At 39.8% G+C, this 18652-nt stretch overlaps 1 pseudogene; it reads right to left on the reverse strand.

Moving 5' to 3' along the window:
* Positions 1 to 1391: 1391 nt before the first annotated feature.
* LOC119811059 lies at positions 1392 to 4612 on the reverse strand (annotated as a pseudogene).
* Positions 4613 to 18652: the final 14040 nt, after the last annotated feature.

An 18652-nucleotide genomic window follows, 5' to 3' on the forward strand; every position in this document is an offset into this window, starting at 1 on the left:
AAGAGCGACTAAGTTCAGTCTCTGCTATTCTCATAACAAGTTTTATGGAAGGAACACGCTGCCAGCATCCCTCCCCTGGAACACTCTGCCAGCATCCCTCCCCTGGAACACACTGCCAGCATCCCTCCCCTGGAACACACTGCCAGCATCCCTCCCCTGGAACACACTGCCAGCATCCCTCCCCTGGAACACACTGCCAGCATCCCTCCCCTGGAACACACTGCCAGCATCCCTCCCCTGGCAGCAGAGCCCTCTACTAGCACACTGAGAGTCCAGCTTCCTCTGCCACATTTAGAATTGCTGTGGCATTTCAGAGTTCACCAAGGCAGTAGGTGGTTAAGAGAATTATCCACAAACCTCGAAGTAAAAGAGCATTTCTTTTTATCCCTTTCCCCGCTTTTTGGACTTTACTTTCAGATCCTTATGTTATTATTGCCAGTCGCAGGCATGATGGGCAAAATGAGCAGGTGAAGAGCTAGTGGCGAAACATTCCAAACCTACTGTGAGTTAGCAGGCTTCTGAATGTGTCTCTGTCCACAGAAGTAAAAGTGGAGAAGTAGCAAGAACGATCAGCTACTGCAGCCTTAAAACAAAGCCGGTGACTCTTTGAAATTGAAAATTGTTCCTGTGCAGCTCATTTTATTTTTGTTTAATCAAATAAACAGAGGGTCTTCCTGTTGGGTCGAGGGAGCAGCAGCAAGTATTCTTAACCCCTGAGCAAACCAGCCCTACTTCTTTAATTGTCAGTTAAAAATGAGGTTTCATAGAAAAGCTTATCCTACAGATCCATTCTCCTACTCGAGCTAAATAATGGGATATTTATCATACTTTAAGTTCACACTCACACAGATAAACTCCACTGACAACTTAGTCAAAATTTCTTATTCCAATTGCTGTGTTCGTATTAATAAAATGATGAAACTTGTTTTTATGATAAACGTTGATATTTGACATATTTCTAGGATGTTTATACTTTATTTATTATAGTTTCGTTGTTCCAATACATCATTAGCACTTTCCTAGTAGAGTCTCAGAACTGTTAATGTGTTTTATAGCTAACTTTAATTGTTGGTAAGGTCAGGTGCTTATCTTTTACTTATAAGACCCAAAAGGATATTCCAATATATATCAACTACAGAGTTCATATAAGATAAATTTGTAAGTAAGCGTGATCATTTTGGGAAAATTGAAAACGAAAACATCGCCAGATGTGAATTGAACACAAAAATGGTAAAGGTATGACAAGATGACACTATTATTATTTTTTCTTTCTATAGTTTATTACAAATCCATTGAACAGTCTAGAATGTATGGAGTGAGAGAAAAAGATCAAGAAAAGTGATTGGATAGCAAGTGAGTAGGATCTCCATTTATTATTCACTCTGAAGCACTCATTTCCTATGCCTTTTGGATTTTTGAGGGATTTTTATCTTCTTTTTGAAATTTTTCTTTTTCTTGACGATGCTTTTCACATCACACTCAGCCAGTCATCACACTCAGCTTCCCACTTGAGCTGTTTGAAACTTGCAGGGAGGGAAGCAGAGAAAAATGTTGAGCTCAATAAAAATCAATAAAAGAAAAAAAAAAGAAACTTGCATTATCTTTCTTAGCCATACCGTTCATACCACTATTATCAAACTTGGATCCCATGTTTTCATCCAACAGATGGTCAAACTCCTCAGCAGAGACAAACAGGCTAGAGTCATCGAAACTTTTCTTTGATCCTTGAAACGACCCAGCAAAGTCAATATTATCTTCATTCTTTCTCTTGCTTTTCTTAGTACTGGCTATAGAGCTGACTTCATCAAATTCTTCAATTTCATTGTCTGACACATCCATGAATGTTTCTCCATTTTCATCAATTTCAAAGTCTTCATCATTCATACGTCCTAGGGAAACTTCATCATCATCCAGGTCACCAAGCTCTTTGTCACTACTCTCTGAATCTTTCAAGTTCTCCTTAGTTCCTTTTTCATATTGCTAGCAAAATCAATATCGTCCTTTCCAGGCATAAAGCAGTTATCATCTTCAAATGTGTCAATCACCTTTTCAAATTCCTGATTATCAACACCTTCTATACTGTCTTCATCTGCATTGCGCTTCTGTTTCTCTTTAACATAAAACCCCAACTTTCTTGTACCTGCAGAAAAACACTTCATCCACTGGGATCTGGCTTTCTTCTTTTGCAAGGAACTCTTTATTATTCACAGCAAGTTTACGAACATCCTTTATAAACTGTTTCCTTTATGGGTGCATCACAACACTGTCAGTATTTTCTTTGCCTTTGTGCAACTTTGGATTTCAGTACACAAATCGACCCAAGAATCTCATGAGTGTGAAATCCTGCAAGGGGTCCCCTGAATACTGAATAAAATTTCCCCAAGGGCAGTCATAGCAAAAAAAGGCCACAGAAGGGTGGAAATGCTCAGATAACTTTCTGAGCTCCCAAAGAGTTGTGTTTTCAGCTCCACAGAACAGAGGATTTCTACTGAATGGATCATATGTCTATTTCTCCACACACAGATCCTTTCATATTGGGATGCTTCTGCAGTTACACCTCTAACAGATGGGATGTTTGTGTGGCGATTCTGTTCTGACGGTCTCCCAGCTTATTTACCACCTGACCCAGAAGAGCCTTCTCCTCCTCAGGCTTACAGCATGTCATGAGCAACTACTAGAACTCAGGTTCTAGTGGTTAGCAGGGAATCATGACTTAGCGTTTCTAGGACCAGCACAAATTCTGCTACTAACTGTTTCAGCTAGTGTTCACAATACCACAGTATGAATCTTCTATCTCTTGAGTCCTTGTTGCTGCTGGACAGTTCTTCCAGTCTCTGCAAAGGATGCTGGCTGAAGCCCTGCAGCTTCCGACGGTCAGGCAGAAGGTCTGTAATGAGTATCCATGAATGTATTCAAAGCCAGGAGGCACTACTGCTTGCTGCCCTTCTTCTTAACAAGGTTCAAGAAGGTTTCTACAAACTGGAGTGTGTGAACAGCATTATCCTGGATAAGAAGGATCATGGCTTCCATCCTATTACCTAGTGTCCCCAGTGACACAATTGCCTTCATCCAGGTGGAAGAGCTTCCCTTTCGATTATTTGTCTTATTTTTGAATAAGCTGACTTTGTGCTCATACAGCTTTTGAGCCAGGGCTTTCTATTTAGCTACCACATCCCAAGGCTGGGGTTCCGAAGTGCAGTCGTTGCTGTACTCCATGTCATACCACTTGCTTCCAGGTTTCAGTAAGAACGTTTGTCTCTCAAGAAATTCAAACACATCAGGTTATCTTTCTTTGGTTTGGGGATAGTACTGCTATCAGAATGCTATTCTGGTACATTCTTATTTTTCACCTTCTTTACTAATATATTTTTACTTTCTATAGCCTTTTGTTTTTTATTTTATACCCTCAGTATTTTTGCTTCTTTTTTGCTATCCTCTTTCTTTTTCATCTGGTTCATCCTCTTAAACAAAGACTTTGTGTATTTGGCCAAATTAAGATTTTGAATAAAGGCCTCCAACTCACCTTGCTGAAGATTGTCAATTGTTCCTCTTTTACCTCCATCCACCATTCCTCATTAACATCCAAAGTAGCCTGCGTAAGGTACCCTTGCTTGGTGCCTCTGAGTTATAACACCTCCTCCAGAGGGAAGCCATTCTTGGCCTCATCGCTATCCTCCTTGTCTTCCCCCTCTGGATCTTCTGTCACTGCTTTCGGACGTCAGGGATGCTTGGCATGGAACAGATGCCATTATTATTAACTAGCAATTTTCCCCCATTATTTTGTGGCATTACCTAGCAGATAAGTTTTCCCACTACCATGGTAGAGCAGTTGGTAGCCGCTATCTCCCAAGACTGTCTGGATTACATGTAGAGAGCCCATGCCAGCAAGATAGAAATGTGAAGAGAATTCGTTAGCCAGCTTTAGGGATGCAACTAATGTAAGGTCACAGACAGGATTTAAAAAAATACATTAGTTTGAACTTGTAAGGTTTTTAAAAACCTGTTTTCACGCCATGATATTTTCAGGCTTCCATGGATCCTACCTGTTTAATTTTAGAAACAAGTATCCCATGTCAGAAAGATGCATTTCCCAATTGATAAAACACATAAGCTGGACAACCAACTTCAAAAGTAGGTACTTCTTTTTTGAAGTGACCAGACTGAAAGATTAGACATTCATTCATTTTCAAACAAAGAACCATTACTGATTACTAAGAAGGATAGAAGGAAATACAATAACTTCCTAATTGCTAAGTGCCCATCCATATGACCCTAAAATGATCTCATACAACAAACACTTCTCATCTGGGGGTCAGAAGTATTTTTAGGTATCCTCTTTTGAATTTATGGCATATGAAATTTCACAGAACCCCAAAACTTCACAGTTTTATGTTTTTCTATAGTTATACCTTATATAGTCCCAGTGAAAACCAGTCATTTTATGTTTAGGCCTTTCTCCTAATCAGAGAATATGTCTGAGCACGCTAAGATGGTTCTTGTAAATTATGACTTTAGACCACTGTCATCAAAGCACTGAGAGTGGATATTTGGGATCAAGATATTTAGCATCTTCTTAGGTATACTAATCCAAAATCTCTTGATTTAGTGCCATGAAATTAGTAATAAGCTCTTGTGAATTCTCTTCTTTTTTTTTTTTTTTTTTTTTTTTTTTTTTTTTGGTTTTTCGAGACAGGGTTTCTCTGTGGCTTTAGAGCCTGTCCTGGAACTAGCTCTTGTAGACCAGGCTGGTCTCGAACTCACAGAGATCCGCCTGCCTCTGCCTCCCGAGTGCTGGGATTAAAGGCGTGGGCCACCATCGCCTGGCGAATTCTCTTCTTTGAAGGAAAGAATGACTGACTTTGGGTTGCTACAGGAATCTCTTAGGACACTGTTTGGTCAAAAGCATCACCCCAACTTCCTAACACCCCTTTATACAGAATCTGGAATATTATAGTCAGGGGCCTCATCCCAGCCCCTGACACCCATCTTTGGAATACTGGGTAGGAATCCCATTTCAAGCCCCCTCCCCTGAGAGTTGCCTTAGCCTAAACTCCACCTCTGAGAAACCCCAACAAACGTGAGCCCTCCCCAGGGAGGGTCAAAAAGTCTCGCCAAATGGTAACCACTCCCCAGGGAAGGTCAAGACCACTCCCACAGGCTATTTAAACTGCCCCCCAGAGAACGTGCATGTGGTCTCCGGGTTTTGCGTGGCCTTCCCTTTTCTCTCTTTTCCTTGCCATGTTTTCCTGGTGCCACCTAGGAGCATTGTGTTAAACATGGGCATCTTTTATTTTGTCTAATTTGGAATTATTTGCATCAGTGGAGAGGCTCATCTTAAGAAAAACCTAACAGACACGATCTCAGGGAATTGCCTGGGAGAAGTTTGTCATTGAAAACTAACTGGAGAGCAAAGCATCCATGGTAAATGTACCATGATCATTTTGGTGCTTTAAGGACCCAAAATTTTAAATATTCCTACATGTGTTATGTCTCTTATAGAGCCTTTGGCATTTTTCTTCTTTTCTTCTCATGTCCATACAAGGAACAAAAGCTGAACCTGTATGGTGAGTTTTTTCTTTGATTGTCAAACCACCAGCACCTACCACACCTCTTTTTTCTTGGTGGAGTAATAGAAAACGAAAACAATATATACAGGTATCATATTACATATGATTAGTTATAATTGTATTATATACATATCACATAAAGAGAACATATATATGTATATTCTTATAATTACACAAACATGTTATGCACATAGATATATGGATGCATGCATTCATGTCCATATATGTTCACTGTGTTCTGTCAGAACAAATTTTTAATGCTAGAGTATTAGATTACTTTGTAAACCTCTGAAGTCAGCATTAGGAAGCAAAAAAATATTATGATCATTTACTACTTCTTTATTCTATAGAAACTATACTCAAAGGTATTTAGAGATCAAGTTCCTGTCCACATGGATAAAATTTTATATAAGAAGATTAGATCTGCACAGATGATATTTCTTCCTAAGTAGGATTAGCTATCCTTTATCAGAATAAAATGAATAAGGGATCTCGAAAGGAAAACCTTGTCCACAACTGTGTGTGGAATAAATACCACATTCCAAATGGAAAGGATTTTTCTATGTGTATGACCTGCTTGTATAGAATACAGCATGAATGCATGATTTTAATGGATTTCATTAGTATTGCTATTTTCCATCACACTGTTTGTAAAGTTTCCAATATTGATGGAAATAAAGACAAGTGAGGGCCCGGGGATGTAGCTCAGTGGTAGACTGTATGCTGAGCATGCACGAAGCCCCAGGCTCTATCCAAGCATCAAAACAAACACAATCTTGAAATACCTGATGTAGCCAACTCTGGCCATGCACATTAAAGGCCAGCTGATTTTTCTTGGAGTAAGTTTCTGATGTGAGCTTCTGTTCTCAAAGTGTTAATTGGAATAGCCTGTGCCTACAAATAAATTTCTTGATGAAATATGAACTCATTTTCTTCTAAACATAAAGACTATATCAAAGAATACAAGATTCAGGGGTGGTGTGAGCAGAAGACATAACTCAGTTGGTAAAATGTTTGCAGTGCATCGAGGGGATCTGAGTTTGGATCCTCAGCATCCACATAAAAGTCAGATGTGGTAGTATATAGCTTCTATTCTAGAACTTGGTAAGTAAAGTCAAAAGATCCCTGGTAAATCCCTGGCCAGTGTTATCAGTCAGCAATCTCCAGGTTAGTGTAATGCCCTGCCTCAAAGAATAAGATTGAGAGTAACTAAAGAAGATACCCAGCATCGACCTCTGGACTCTACACACACATATTTGAGCGTGTTTACACATATACTACAACCCAAACATAAGCATGTCCACACATACACTACACACCCAAATATAAGCATGCACACAGATACACTATACACACACATATATAAACATGTACATACTTATAGTACACTTCCCTATATAATCATTTACACAATACACTACACACATATATAAGCTTGTCCATTCATACACCACACACACAAAGATTCTACACAGCAAAAAAAATGATCAACAGAGAGAAAAAATATTGTCTAATCACTTATTTGTAAAGTAGTTGATAACACTACATAAGAAACTCAAATAGCTCAATAATGTAGAAACAAATAATCCAATTAAAAATAAGCAGAGAGCCTCGATAGACATTGCTCAAAAGAAGACAACAGATATATGAAATCATGGTCAACATTACTATTCATCAGACAAACGCCAATTAAATCCATGATGAGCTAGCACCTCCCCTGTTACAATGGCTATTATAAAAAAGATGAACAGGGCACTTGTGAGCTATTGATAAACATAAATTTATTGTTGTTGTTAACAATAAGAAACTGACTTGATTTGAAGGAAAATCCTTGTTTATGAAAAGTCAATTCTTTGTTCCTGTTTTCAGGGCTCTTTCTCTGTGGATTTTGACAGTTCAATTAAAATGTATCTCCTGGTAGTTCTGCTTGAAGTGTAGCTTCCAGTTGAAGTTTCTGGAGCTTTCCTGACTATATAATTAGTGCCTTTCATCAAATTTTGAAGGTCAGTTATAATTTCTTATATATATTCTTTTTAACACTTTTTTCTTTCTCTTCTCTTTCTGGCACTTACTCATGTAAACTTTGTTATGTTAATAGTGTCCCGTAAGTGCTATAATGCTGAATATTTAACTGTCAACATGCCACAGCCTAGAATCACCTGAGAAGCCATCCTCAATCCAGGGATTTTCTGGATCAGGCTGACCTGTAGGTATGTCTATGGGAGAGTAATTGCTGATCAATGTAGGGGAGTCACACTGATCAATGTGGGATTTTTGACTAATGTGGGATGGACATGCTGAGCTACATAAAACAAGAGATAGCTAAAATGGAAGCAGGAATGCTCTCTTCTCCCTCTGCTCTTGACTGGAGATGTGACACTAACTTTCTGCCTCTGTAATTCTCTTGCAAAACTGTGTCTGGAATCGGGAGCACAACACCTCTCCCTCTTCTAAGTTGCTTTTGCCCAGGATATATTATCATGACACAAATGCAATTAGCCCAGGCACCAGGGCTCCTTATTATGTGTCATGATTTTGCTTCTGCTCTTCTGTCTGGGTAATTTCAAGCGCCCCATCTTTAAGCTCACCAATTCCTAAACTGTTATTCAATTCAAGCACTCTTGTACCAGCTAGTGATTAAAAAAGAAAAAAAAAAACCATGAAACTAGACTACTGCACTTTTCATCTTTGGAAATTCTGTTTGCTTCCTTTTTGGAATTCCAATCTCTTTATTAATAAACCTTGGTTTACTCAAACGATTCTCCAGATAATTTACAGTTTTGTTTCGAGTTTACTTCAGCTCCTTGAGCAGAAATAGTTCATTTAAAGCTCTTGTTTGTAAACCCAGAATCTAGCTTCTCTAGCTTCTCCAGTGATTCCTTTTGTCAGTTTCCTTTCTTTATAATGAATGGGGCATGCTTCCTTGTTTTCTTGTGTGCCTAGTAATATTTGACTGAAAACTAGGAATAGTACAAGTGAGTTTGTTCTGGAAATCAGACTCCTACTCTTCTCGGCTGTCAGAAAACCATTTGTTTTTATGTTTCATTCCAAGGGTGTGTATTGGGGGATGTGTGGGTGTGGTGCATGGTGTGTGTGGTATGCTGTGTGGGTGGTGTGTGGTGAGTATTTTTGGTGTGTGGTATGTGACATGTGTGGTGTGTGTGATCTGTGGTCTATAGTATGTGGTGTATGGTGTATAAAGTGTGTGTATGATGTCTGTTTATGGTATGTGTGGTGTGCAGTATGTGGCATGTGGTATGTGGTGTGTGGTATGTGTGTATGGTGTATGTATGTGGTGTGTGTGGTGTGTGGTATTGGTGTGTGTGGTATGTGTGTATGGTGTGTATGGTGTGTGTATGTGGTGTGTGTGGTGTGTGGTATTGGTGTGTGTGGTGTGTGGTATTGGTGTGTGTGGTATGTGTGTATGGTGTGTGTATGCATGTGGTGTGTATTGTGTGTGGTATTTGTAGTTTGTGATGTGTTGTGTGTGGTATGTGTTGTGTGTGATATGTAGTTTGTGGTGTGTGTGTGTGTGTGTGTGTATGTGAGTGTGGTGTGTAAATGATATGGTATGTTTTGCTAGGGATTGAATCTAGATTCTCCTGTATAATAGGTAAGCACTTTTTCACCTGAACTGTAAGTCCCAGACCCCTAAAGTGTTTGCAAAGACTGCACTCCTTGTCCCGTGTGGTCACTGGAGTCTGGTCTGATCTGTGTAGTCAGTAAACTGCCATAGATCTCAAGTGCATAAATTCCACAGGAAAGAGAAAGAATGATGTTCTATCTCTTTAAATCCCTTGGTTGACTTTGTTGGGGAAGCTGCTTCCTGGGTGTGAAAATTAAGCTGGCTCTTCCTTAAGCCAGCTGCCTAGTTATATTCTGAGATCAAAGCATGCAGTCTGAGAATTTTGAGGACAACGTCTCTATTGTCTGTATTGGGACCAGAAAGCTACAGAAGGAAAACTGACTACACCACTGTCTTCATGGTGACCTGTTCCTATGTGTGATAGAAAGGATGAGACAACTGCAGTCACAACATGAAGGGTCTTTCTTCCCAGACACTCCTCTGTGCAGTCCTGAACTGTTTGCTTCTGGTGGTTCTTACAAGTATAACACATTGTTTTAGTGCATAGAGAGACCAAATCCCACAGTTTCCTACTTTAATTCTCATTCCTTTGTTCTGTGAACAAGGGTTTGAAAGAAGAAACTCGAAGAAGGATTTATTTATGCCCAGTTTCAGTTCAACACAATGAGGAAGCCATGGCGGCATTCGGCATTCATCACAATGTCATGCGGCCATGGCCCTGGTGTATCAGAAAGCAATGAGCTCCGGCTAGAATCAGAAACTGCTATCACCATCAGGTTCCACTTCCAGAAGTGATGCCTCTTCACCAACCTGATCTCGGTCTCAAAGGTTCAAACATGACAAGTTGAGAATCAAGTGTTCAAACACGACAAGTTGAGAATCAAGTGTTCAAACACAAGTTGAGAATCAAGTGTTCAAACACGACAAGTTGAGAATCAAGTGTTCAAACACACGAGTCTGTACTGGAAACTTTATATCTAAGCTTTAATTGTTACTTGCTAGTTATAACCATGTCTTGATTTTTTTTCTTTAGTATTTATACATTTTCTATACTCAAAATAAAAAGAAGTATACACACAGAGAAAAGAATAAAGAAAAAAGAAAGAAAGAGAGGAAGGGAGGGAGGAAGGAAAGAAGGTAAGAAGGGAGGAGGGAAGGATAGGGGAGAGAGAGGTGGAAGGAGGGAGGGAGGAAAAGAAAAAGGTAGAAGTTGTCTTGTCTTAGTTACTTTACTATTGTTGTGATAAAAAACCATGACCAAGGTAACTTATAAAAGAAATTAATTTGGCTTATGATTTCAGATGGTTGGAGAGTCCATGATGACAGAGTGAAGGAACAGCTTATGCCTTGATCTACAACCATGAGATAGAAACAGATTGAGGGACAGGCTGGCAAACCTTAAAGCTGCCCCCAGTGACACACCTCCTCCAATCCTCGAACCATTCCTAATCCAACAGGAGACCGACCATCCAACCTTTTGAGTCTTTGGGGATCACTCTCATTCAAACCAACCCAGGACACAAGGTGCCTTGGTTTCTCTTCCTGTCCCTGTGATAAAATACCCTAATAGGAGCAGCATAAGGGAGAAAGGATCTGTGTGCTTCACAATTCCAAGAAACAGTCTGCCATTGCAGGGAAGTCAAGGTAGCAGGAACTCAAAGCAATTGGTCAGTCATGTTATAGCCACAGCCAAGAGCAAAGAGTAATGAATTAATGAACGCATTTTCATGTTCAGCTCACAGTCAAGAGCAAAGAATAAGGGGTTAATGAGTGAGTGCTCATGTTTAGCCTACGATCAACAGCAGAGTAAGCAGTTAATGAGCGCATGCGCATTTCAGCTTCCTCTTACCCTTCCTTTTGTCTAGGTTTCCTTCCATGAAATGTTGAGACCCAAGTTCAAGTTGCTTCCTACCAAAGCTCAGCTAAGAAAATCTTTCACTGGCATACCTGCAGGTCAAGCTAATCTAGACAATTCTTCTCCGAGAATCCCTTCCCAGGTAATTCTACAATGTGCAATTGAAAATTCAACCAACCATTTAATTGGGAAAAGGAAAAGTAGAAAGATGTTAAGATGTTTTCTTGTATAACATGGTATAATCAAGTATTTCATTTTTTTTCTTTTTGGCATTTAATTCTTCCTGTCCACAGTTTTCTTTCCCTCCACCCCTCCCCGGCCTGCCCCTTTCCTTCTTCCCTAAATCCTCTCCTCCTCCATTTTCCTTCAGAAAAGACCAGGCATCCCAGGAATAGCCACCAAATGTGGCATGACAAGATACATTAAGACTAGGCACAAATTCTCATACCGAGCCTGGGCAAGGCAAGCAAGTAGGAGGAAAGAGCAGACGGAAGAGTTAGAGATACCCCTGCTCCTACTGTTAGGAGTTCCACAAAAAGAACAAGCTGACAACCATGACACACATGCAGAGAAGTGAGCTCATGCCTGTTCCATGATTGCCGCTTCAGTCTCTGCTAGCCTAGTTGAAGTCTGTGGGCCATGTTTTCTTGTATCTCTACCTCTCTGGCTCCTACATTTCTTCTTCTCACCCCTTTCTTGTTCGAGCTGATAGAGATCTTCAGTTTGGGTACTCTTTCCACCTAATGTTTGTATCAGCTGCCAGCATAAGCCTCTTTGCTGATAATTGGGCTGGGCTCCAATCTATAAGTATATAAGGATAGCATTAGGAATCATTTTATTGATTTTAATTTCTATTCTAAGTCTCTAAGCTATCCAGCCTGAGGTTTCTGGTCATTCAGGCAGTGTCGGGCATGGGTTTCCTCTTGTGGAGTGGGCCTCAGTTTAGACCTGCCAATGATTGGTCACTTGCAAGTTCTGCACCTCCATCATCCTAGTACATCTGGCAGGCACAATAGATATTAGATTGAAGGTTTTATGGTTGGGTTGGTGTCCCAGTCCCACCTCAGGAAGACTTGCCTGATAACCACATAATTTTGATACAATGTTTTATTGTTTTAGAATTTCATATATGCCTACAATGTATTTTGATCATATCCATCCACTCTTCCCCCTAACTCCTTTTGTATCTAACACCAACTCACCCTTTTCCAATATCCTTTTTTCTATAACCCAGTGAGTTCAATTTGTGCTACCCATATACTCATACATGTGAAGCTCTCCCACGCAACAAGGTTGATATATCAGGAAACAATCCTTAAAGAAAATTTACCCCTCCCCTCCCTACAAGTCGTCAGTTCTCAATAACTCTTCTCCTTGGGTGGGCTCATGAACTACTCCCCCTCTGTGCTCAACTATTGACTGGCTTGATCATGCACAAGTCTTGTGAAGTCAATAACATCCCCTTTCCCCAGGGCTTAAGAACCATTTTGGAAGAGTGGGTGGATAGACTGTAAAAAGCCAGTGGCTAGGGAAGACTTGGGCTAACTAATGTCTAATCCCACAGTCTAGCCATAGGGTAAACAAAGACTCTTTAGTACTGAGCCTTTAACAGGTAAGGGGAGGCAGATACCAGAGCTGTAGAAGGTCATTGGCTTGAGTTCTCATTCCCCTTGTTGGAGTTTCTTTCTGTTCTATGGCTGTTAATTTCCTTGTATGAACATCATGATGAAGGAATTGCCCAATTGTTAGCACAGTTGTGTTCTGATTTGCTTATATTTTTCTGGGATTATTTTGTTTTCCCACTATAATTGGTCACCCAGATAAAATTTGCGGCATTGATCTTTTTTTCCTTTTAAATCAGCATCATTATGTATTCTATCTCTTGTGCTTTAATGACATCTTCCTGAGGCTCCATTATTCCTCAGTCCTAATGGACCTAGCTGAACTGTGCTGGCAGGGGGTTCACAATCATGCCCTCTCTCCCTGGCCCTCTGTAGTCAATTTAGTCAAACCCAGAGAAAAATATACCAAACTCTTCAAGTGCTAAATGATTAATACACAGATCTAATTACGTGATGCCTTAAAAGGCATATTGTGTTTGGAGGAAGAGAAGGAAGGCTCTTCCAAAGCAGTTCTAAGGGAAACGAATCCAAATTGCATTTGTGAAGCAATCTACTAAATCCCAGCAGGCGCTGTCCTCCCACAGGGCTGCAGAAACACTTCTGAGATATGATGAGGCCTGCTGCAGAATGCACAGGTCTTCAAAGGAAGCTCTGACCTATTTTGTTTCTGCCTGGTCTGGGGCTGTTTGCCCACTGCCCTGGCTTTGGGAAGCACAGGGAATCAGGTTTTACAGCATTGTTCAGTGGGCTGTCTGCTCGCTGGAGCCAGATGTCAGGTGGAAAACACAGAAGCCTCCTACCTTTGCCTGATGAGTGAAAGCAATGTAACAAGTGTTTTTTGCTGGGAGTTAGAGAAGCCTTTTGTCTTTCTTATTTCAGTGTATGACTCCAGGAGACAGAGGCCTTGAAAATGAGAAGCAACATAATATTTCAAACTATATAATAGCACATCATTTTAAACAGGGGAGTGATTTCTAATATGCCCTTGCATGGGAGGTTTCACAAGGAATGCTACTTAAGACAATCAGGAGAGTTCCTGCCCTCAGTTAATAAGGATTAACACAACAGGGAGCATTTTGGGTTTTTTTTTCCATGCAGATGCACAGTGCCTCCACTGTTATCCAAATGCAGATAGACTCTTCAGCACCCCTGCCACACAAGAACAGGCAGTTACAGGTGGGCTGACTCATGGATGTGGAGCTAAAACTAGGGCCTGATAGACATCACTGTGTTTAGATGTCATTAGGCCCTATTGTCCCCAAGGCACCATCAGCTCCTCTGCTACTGACAGAAGTTCCTCGCATATATTATTTCTTACCTGCTCTCTACGATTTTAAACTGTGTTTGCAATGACTGTCTGTCTAAACTGCTTGGATTCTATCCTTCTCTGGTACCATGGACTTATTTGAGAGCCTATGTTATCTTTGAATTGTTTCTAACCTGAGAAATCTGATCTTCTGTCCTCAGTGCAGTGTACTTTGCTGAGACCGCTATTGCCCTCCCGAAAGGTCTCTGTCTCCATTAGAATCACATACAGTGCAGAAAGAGGTAAGGAGAAGCTAGAGAAACATGTGTACAAGATTCTCCTTTTTCTAGAAGCAACAGAGAGTTAAGAAAGAGAAAAAGACAGAGAGGGAGGGGAGAAGAAAGGGTGGTCTTTTGAATGTCAGACCTATAGTTAGTCAAGGTTTCAAGAAATACGCTCACAGATAAAAGGTATTTGAGATAACCTAACTTTTGTGGGTCTTTTCCATAAAATATTTACCAGCTAATAATTTATACTGACAAGAAACGCTTGAAGCCCAACAGAGTGGTTTTACAGAGGCAGAGAAGATGAGCAGGTTTCTAAGTAGTATTAAGGAGTCAAGACAAATTTTTGGATAGCAGTATCAAGACAGTGTAGTCTTAGCCAGGCAGTGGTGGTGCATGTCTTTAATTCCAGCACTTGAGAGGCAGAGACAGGAGGATCTCTGTGAGTTAAAGGCCAGCTACAGAGTGAGTTCCAGGACAGCCAGGGCTACACAAGAGAAACCCTGTCTTGAAACCCCTTATAAAAAGAAGGACAGCATAGTCTTGATGAGCCAACAGTCATTGACTATAGATGGTTTAGGGGGTTGGATGCTCACCTGTAACATAAAAATGAAAATAATATCAGCTTGATGTACTTTTTTATAAAAAGAATTCTAAAATTGCTGTTAAATCTTTTTTAAAACAAAGTTTCTAAGTATAAAAGCAAGGTCAGAAGAAAAGTTAAATCTTTCTAGATTATTCCTCTAGAGAAAAAAAAAGCACAGAAGTGAAGAATGAAGGCCAGAGAATAAATCCAGACTGGTTCGACCATCGCAACTTAGACAGAGCACTGGAAGTCACTGGTCTTTGCTTAGTGATCATAACAAAAAAAGTTACTAAACAAGCACAAATAGATTAAAAGGACAAGCAATACTGCGTGGAGACATTAGTCATTCTCAATAGAGGAAATATAAATCCTCTGGTCGTGTCACCAGAACTTCAAAATCTGAGTTCACTGCACAGTAATACCTACAGCCACAGGGTTGAAATGACAAAAATAAAATAAACACACTTGGGAGTGAGTGGTGAATTCATAGTTTGGTATAACATACGTAGAGGGTTTTCTAAACACGGATCAAAAGAGAACAGTGTGAAACAGAATGACCTAGAGATTCGCTGGGCTAGAGCTAGAACAAGGCTTTCTGGGTTTGCGTATTTGACACATCAGCTCACAAGTTATGGCGACTTGAGTGAATGGCATCAGCCCCCACAGCAAAGCTGTCATGGATCCTGCAGAACTCTAAGATGTAGCTCTTCACATAAAGGGTTGCTCACAATACCCCTAGTTTTACCAGCCCCACAGCTCCTTATTGGCCAAGTACGAAAAGGAATGGCAAGCACAAACTGCCCAAATATATTTACATATTTAACACAATTCTTATCAAAATATCAACATTATACTTCATTTAGCAAGAAATTAATCCTAAAATACGTATGTGTAGTGAGGGGAGGTGAGCAGGCCTGCTTTTCGTCCCGCCCACCTCCTGCACGGCTAGCTTAACCCTGGAAATAACAACACACAAACTGTATTCATTTAAATACTGCCTGGCCCATTAATTTCAGCCTCTTATTAGCGAATTCTCACATCTTGCTTTAACCCATATTTAGTAATGTGTGTAGCACCACAAGGTGGTGTCTTACTGGAAAAGATTCAGCATGTCTGACCTGGTGGCTGGCTCCATCGTGTCTGTCTCACTGAGGAGAGGCATGGTGATTGACTAATTTCCCTTCTTCCCAGCATTCTGTTCTGTCTACTCCACCTATCTAAATCCTGCCCTATCAAAAAGCCAAGGCAGTTTCTTTATTAACCAATGAGAGTCCTCCATCACATATGGGATCCAAAGGATCATATGCTAGTTAGGGTCTCTAGGGGAACAGAGCCAATTGTGTGAAATATATGCGCACATCTATTTATTTAAAAAATTTATTAAGTTGGCTTATGTTAAAATAGTAAGAACAGTTGTCTCACACTTAAAAATAAGACATCTCTAGGCATTTGGGAAAAAATATAAGTGGTATTCTATTATAGTTTTTAAAATAAAATTGTTAAACTGTTCAAGCAAATGTGGTATAAATACATAATAGAGCATTAGTTAGTTATAAACAATGAAATCCTGTCACTTGTGATAACATGGATGGACTTGATCATAATTAGATTATATTTAAAGAACACAAGCTAGCCAGGATACAAAGGAGACTCACATGTGTGTGAATGCTGGGATTCTCTCCCTCACATACAGAAACCTAGAAATTGTTTGGTCATTAATGGTACTGCATTCTTTATGAGCCACAAACTCTACTTTCCAAAGACATTTAGAGCAATACTGGGAAATGTGTGCACATAAATGTTTAAAAGTTTTGTAAACAATGTTGTTTTTATTGTTGAAAATATCAAATTAGGCTTACCACTTAAAAATCCTAAGAAGACTGAAGAGATGGATCAGTAGTTCAGAGCACACACTGTTCTTGCAGAGGCCCAGAGTGGTTCCCAGCACCCATGCCAAGTGGCTCCCAAACACTTATAACTCTAGCTCCAGGATATCTGACACCCTCTTCTGGCCCCTTTGAGCAACTGCACTCACATGCACATAGGCATAATTAAAGTTTTAAAATAAGTCTTTAAAATAGTTGACTTATTAAAATTGTAAGAAACAACTATAGCTTTTGACAAAGAAGAAATACTCATTATTCCTCTCAATATAAGATGTACCAGTGTGGTAGCAATGGTTTAAAGTATGTTCAAGCACATTTCTGTGTGTGCTGTAGTCTCAATGTATAAGCCCCAGATTCCTATGCTGAAATCCTGATTACCAATATGACCATATTGGGGGGTAGTGAAGATTTCGGGAGATGATTACATCATGAAAGCTGAGTCTTCATAAATGGACTCATAAGTACATTGTTCATAGAAGATACTGAGGAAAACCAGCTAGCCCTTTCATCCTGAAGAACACAGTCAGAAGATATTGTTTATTGAAAGTAGTTTATACCAGACACCAATATGTTGGGATTTTGGTCTTCTTATACTCTACCTCCAAAATGGTTAGAGAAAAGTTTTCATCATGGATGAGCTGTAAAACATTTTGTTGTAACAGCCTAAAAGGACTTAAAGGGGAAGGAGAGATGCCTCAGCAGTTAAGAGAAATGTCTGCTCTTCCTTAAGATCTGAGTTTAATGCCCCAGTATCTGCACAGTGGCTCAAAACCACTTACAACCCCAATCCCAGGGAATCTCATGCCATTTTTTGACTGTCGTGGACCTGAAGCTTGCAGATGGTATATGTGATAGATGCAGGCAAAAGACCCAAACGCATAAAATGAAAAATCATTAAGAGCATTCATCGTACGTGAGTACAAGTGAAGAACAAAGTGTTTAGTTTAAATGCTGAAAAATATCATGCTTTCAACTCTAAGTTAAACATGTTATCTGTCTTTTAGTGTGAAGATGAAATGTGCAACTAAAGACAACCCTTGTGGTTTTAGAATCAAAAATATCTTCTTTGGTTTCTAATCTCAGATTTTTCACAAGAAAGAAAATGTGTGATATCCATAAACCATGTAAGACACATAAATAAATCAGAAATAAAGCAAACATGCATCTAAAAAGGCAAACAAGAAACCGGCTATTTCATCTACACTAAAAACTACAAAATACTTAGAAGTAAATGGAGTAAGAAAGAAATAGGAACCACAAATAAAACAAAACAAGAACAAAAAAGTTTATTGTGGGGCATAAAATGGAATCTGAGCAAATACAAACACATATCACTTACTCTCATAAACCCTGCTCTTCTTAATACAAATTCTATGCAATCTAATTGTAAAGCCAACAAGAAAACAAGCTAAACTTTATAAATATATCTTAAAGTTCACATGGTGGGACAGATCTAACGGGAGACCACCAAGTCCAGTTGGAATGGGACTGATGGAACAGGGGACCAAACCGGACTCTCTGAATGTGGCTGACGGTGGAGGAGGACTGAGAAACCAAGGACAGCGGCAATGAACGTGAAATCTACAGCATGGACGGGCTCACTGTGAGCCTTGTCAGTTTGGTTGCTCACCTTCCTGGACTTAGGGGGAGCTGGGAGGACCTTGGACTTAACATAGTGAAGGGAACCCTGATGGCTCTTTGTCTTGGAGAGGGGTGGAGTGGGGGTATGGGTGGAAGGGAGGGGAGGGAAGGGGGAGGAGATGGAAATCTTTAATTAAAAAAAATGAGAAAAAAAATACAATTGAAGACTAAGAACAAAGTAAAGAACAGTGGCCATAATGAAGAAGACAATGCCTTAATGTCAGAGGCTAACCTGAACACCCTGTAATTGGATTAATGTGTCATTGGATGGAAGTTGATGTATTACTGGATGAAACAGCATAGATAAAGAGGGGACTCTAAAATATAAGAGAATAACAATAGAAATTATATTTATTGGAAAATATTATAAAGTATTTAG

Source organism: Arvicola amphibius, chromosome 4, assembly GCF_903992535.2.
Source record: "Arvicola amphibius chromosome 4, mArvAmp1.2, whole genome shotgun sequence".
In the NCBI taxonomy this organism is placed as follows: domain Eukaryota; kingdom Metazoa; phylum Chordata; class Mammalia; order Rodentia; family Cricetidae; genus Arvicola; species Arvicola amphibius.